Source organism: Lutra lutra, chromosome 7 (genome assembly GCF_902655055.1).
Source record: "Lutra lutra chromosome 7, mLutLut1.2, whole genome shotgun sequence".
Taxonomy (NCBI): domain Eukaryota; kingdom Metazoa; phylum Chordata; class Mammalia; order Carnivora; family Mustelidae; genus Lutra; species Lutra lutra.
Window position 1 is genome coordinate 17,734,294 of NC_062284.1, and position 5,050 is coordinate 17,739,343.

Sequence of the window (5,050 nt, forward strand, 5' to 3'; positions counted from 1 at the left end):
TTGTATTCCAACCTGCTGGGCTCAAAATAAGATCCAGAATCAAAACCTTTGGTTGGTAAAGATTATACACACACAGTGTAAGAGATGCCCTCTTGCACTACCAGTTTTATTCTTTACTATCCAAAAGCCCACTGGGGCATCTCCCAGCAGCTTTCAGAATATAAGCTGTTGTAAGTTAAATACATGTATGAATTTAAGAAATTATACCTATGAAATTATATTTTTTCTCGTAGTTCAAAAGTAGCCAAATACAGCAATTTCTGTGGATCCGTCTGGTACAAACTAATATCTTTAGATTGCCTTATTATGTATTTTAACAAATTCATAACTTTATGTTTTAGAAGACTATTCTAAAGTAACTTGTCACAGCATCTTGATCTCGTTCTTTACCTTTTTTTTTTTTAGTCTGGCAAGTTTTAATAAATATTTTATGTTTGTCTACCACCTTGTTTGTCTAGATTCAGAAAAATGTAAAGCAATCTAGACTTCAGTCTTTGACTTGAAAGTTCACATATTAGTTGAGGGTACGTTAGATAGGTAAATACAAGGTAGTATAAATAAATGAATGTTCTATTGAGTAAGTGCTCTTAGAATTTTGGCGTAGGGAAGTAGTAGGGGCAAAGTTTCATGAAAGATGGGATTCAAATGATACCACAGGCCACAGTGCACTATAAAACAGTCCTACAGAAAAGAGAGCAGGGTTTTAAACAAGTGAGCTGGTAAGTAGGAGCTAGGCTGTTAGTGACTTGCAGTTAGGCTAAGGAATTTTGGTTCTGTATTCTGTATCTGTTATTTCAAAAGAAGGATGTAAGATATGTAAAACAGTCTCTCGCGGTTTAGGAAGAAAATAATAGAAATTCTATTTTACTCTAAAATGTGCTTATTAATATTAAAAAGATTAATTTATGCCTATAAATTGCAAAATGTATGCATATGTTGGGGGCTGTGCATAAAATATGTGTCTGGATGGGGTAGCTAATCTAAGTCTTAGAGACTGCTGCTTTAGATTCTAGAGAAGCATCAAAGATTTAAAACAGGTGTGATAAATACAAAGTGGTATTGAGGAGACCTGAATCTCTAACAAGTTACGGGACAGATTAGAAAAGAGAGAAAAGTAGAAGGGTATATTATAAGCATCTAGACATAAAGCAGCACAGGCTTGTGTTGAATATGGTGGCAGTGGAAATAACTATAATCTATAAAACTTGGTGTTCCTTGTGAATTGTGGGGGAGAAAACAAAGCATGTGCAGCAAGATTGCTTGTTGTGTTGACTGGAAAAGATTAAGTCTGAAGAGGGGATCTGTTTAATGAAAGATAATGAGTTCCATTGAAATAGAGTAGCCAGATATCCAAATGAAAATGTGCAACAGGCAGTTGAAACTATAGGTCTTCCAAATGTTAGGTTAGGTGTGAAAGAAAGCATAATCATTACTCTTACAACTATAGGATGAACAGGCATCAAAGATTTTATTTAATGAATGAGTACACCAGTAAGATGTTACAGCTAGTTCAAAGAACTCAAAATATCATGTAATAGTGGTTAAAGAATGCTGAAGTGAATTTACAAATGCAAGAAAACGGGTCAGTATCCACAAGGTGATAATCAGTGACATCCCACAGGAAACAATTTCTATGAACAGGAGTTATTTGCAGTTATTATTCATTTTCTGCAAGTTAATTAACATCCATCCCTACAGAGTTGTAAAATAGCTTAGTCAAAGAACAAAGGTAGATAAACCTGAATGAAAGTTCTAGCCAAGATATAATTTTCATTGTTTTTTCCTTAAATTGATGGAAATGTTTTAAATTTCAGAGCCTTCCTATTGGTAGGGTCTTTAATCAATAGATAGAAGTTTTTAAGTTCCTCTTCATTTAGTTAAAACTCATTTAATTAATAAAAAAAAAAAAACCAAAACCTTCTCTTTTAAGTTTAATTTGGGCATTTCCAGCTCAGAAACTGTGGATGTGATATAGGGATCCCTTGTCCCTTGGACTTTTTTAAGATTTTATTTGTTTATTTGAGAAAGCACAAGCAGGAGAAGCCTCAGGTAGAGAGAGAGGGGGAGAAGCAGGCTCTCCGCTGAAGGGCTTGATCCCAGGATACTGGGATCATGACTTGAGCCGAAGGCAGATGCTTAACCAACTGAGCCACCCAGGTGCCCCTCCCTTGGAAATTCTTATAGGTAAAACACTACCCAGTCTTCTAGCAGCTCGAATTTCACCTTAGAACTCACTTGCTTCAGATGGAGAGGAACCCTGCTTCAGAAGATCGTGGGTTTGTTGTTTTAGACTGTTGTACTCTTAGTACTGTGATAGGAATAGCATTTAATTTATGAATTATCACAAGAATTAAGGATTATTCTTTTATTTCTTGAAGAAGAATACTGAAAGGTTACAAGCCTTCTCTGATCATCTCTCCTTAATTTTTGATACTATAATAAATTAACACAAATCAGTAATCAGTTAACCAAATATTTTCAAAAAACTTAGCAGCACGTTAGTTTTTTCTTTTAAAAACCAATGCGTGGTCCATACTAAATCCTAACAAGAATTACTGGGAAGCTCCTTTGAGTTTATATTTACTGTGAATCATAAGTCAAGGGTAGTTTTATTCTACTGTTAAACATTACTCTTCAAAAGTAAAATCATGACTCTCGAATCTAAAATGAACATGAATCAAAGACTGTAACTCAGGGCACCTGGGTGGCTCAGTGGGTTAAAGCCTCTGCCTTCAACTCAGGTCATGATCTCAGAGTCCTGGGATCGAGCCCCATAACGGGCTCTCTGCTCAGCATGTAGCCTGCTTCCTCCTCTCTCTCTGCCTGCTTCTCTGCCTGCTTGTGATCTCTGTCTGTCAAATAAATAAATAAAATTTAAAAAAAGACTTTAACTCATGGGCACCTGAGTGCTCAGTCTGTTAAGCATCCAGCTCTTGGTTTGGGCTCACATCAAGATCGCGGGGGTCCTGTGATCACCCTGCATTGGCCTCCGCACTCAGTGCAGAGGCCATTTGAGAATTCTGTACCTCTGCTTCTCTCCCCCACTCACACACACTCTCTCTGATCTTAAAAAAAAAAAAAAAAAAAAATTTTAACTCATTAGTGACTAAGGAAACTGGAAAAAAAATATTACAAGTGGTTAATAGATAAATCCCAAGATTAGACAAATACATAAGCCCATCAAGAAGGCAAAATAGGGGCGCCTGGGTGGCTCAGTGGGTTAAAGCCTCTGCCTTCAGCTCAAGTCATGATCCCAGGGTCCTGGGATTGAGCCCCGCATCGGGCTCTCTGCTCGGCAGAGAGTCTGCTTCCTCCTATCTCTCTCTGCCTGCTTCTCTGCCTACTTGTGATCTCTGTCAAATAAATAAATAAAATCTTTAAAAAAAAAAAAAAAAAGAAGGCAAAATAAATTTTCTTCATAGGTGCAAAAAAATAAAAGACCTGACCTCTTCCACAGTAGGGACAGAAGTCAGTTGAACCACCAGCAGACAAAATTTATTTGCATGTCTACAGACATTAATTATTTCCATTATTATCAGTTTCAACAAATTAACTTCTATCTCTACAGAGTTGTTAAATAGCTCAAAGGCACAAACCCCATAGAATCAGATGACATGGAAGGATGTGCCCTAAACAATACATAGTTTTCCATAAAGACACTTAGGAGGGTTTTTTTTGTTTTTTTTTGTTTTTTTGATCCATTTAAAAAGCTTTCAGAATCTGTCCTTAGATAACTAATGCTGAAGGTAAATATAAACTAAGGACGTTGACTATTTAAAATCTGCATTTTATACTGTATGTTAAAGTATTCAGAAAGTACCTGACCAAATTGGCTCAAAATATAAAAAGAAGTGCCATTAAAATCATAATACAGTTTACATCTATTGTGAGGAGTAGAAATGTTTGTTTTTTAAAGGTGTTTAGCTAACCCTCCAAAAATAAAATTTCTTTTATAGAAACGCACTGATGAAAATTATATGTGCATTCATTTTAGGATTTCATTTAAGTAATCTTTGCAGTTGGAATCATTAGACATATTTAGAACACTGGTACAAAAGAACACTGAACAGGTTGTATCAAGTTAGCTTAAATTAATAACTTAATTATTTAAGAAAAGCAACGTCAGTCAACTTACATGATACATACCCGTGAAACTTGAAAGTATTTTGGCACAATTGAACTTTCCCCTTAAGTTTGCCATAATGTCACTGAAAACTGTCAGTTGATGTACAACAGCAAAGTACTTTTTATGAAGTACCATTTACTTCAGAATGGACCATAATAATCAACCGTAATAGCCATAGAGCATGCACTGTGCTAGTACTCTTAAGGAATACACATAAAAACAGATTCCTCAAATTGGTAGCCTTTCAGACTGTTTTCTTCGTTGACCAAGTGTTTTTATTGTGGCTAACCTGAAGCACGTGAAAAAACTGAAGCTAGCCTGTTTCTTATATGCCTCACCTAGGCTTGTTAATAGATGACAGCATTCCATGTGTTAGTACCTGTGACACAGGAGAGACTTTTACTATTAAGCTATGTGGTAACGATAAAGAAGACAGAAAAAGTCTTTTTATGGTAGTTGGGTCCTCACAACAACTCTTCGTGTTCTGGTGATAAGAAGACGCAAGTTGGGTATCCGGTAGAGGTACATGAGCTTGTTATCTCCAGAGCTGATAGAGCCTCTTGAATTCCCTCACAATGACAGGAACCCCATCTGAAGTGAAGGCTTGCAGAGCTGGAGATACCAGAGCACTATTCTTCATGAGTGCAAGTAGGGTTAACCCTGTTGTTGTAGAATAAAACTTTCTGTGTAATTACTTAAAAAGGCCATATTCTTTTTCTTCAGTAATTTGAAAGGACTTCAAAGAGGCACATACTTGATGGTCGCTATTAGTGAAAGCATGACTATGAATTTCCTAGTCTTAAGATGCGTGAATATGATGGGAAAATATCTGGAGGTTTCAGGCTAGAATAAGTCAACAAGTTCATGGTGAAATCTTCGTGTAGGCACTTACTATATTTGTTTTGTTTCTAGGGCTGTGTAGGT

General features: G+C 36.2%; 1 protein-coding gene across 12 annotated transcripts in view; it reads left to right on the top strand.

The window, feature by feature from the left end:
• The window catches only part of MEF2A (myocyte enhancer factor 2A), a 161,256-nt gene that overhangs the window by 118,210 nt on the left and 37,996 nt on the right, over window positions 1-5,050 (top strand). The gene's annotated exons all lie outside the window — the stretch shown is intronic.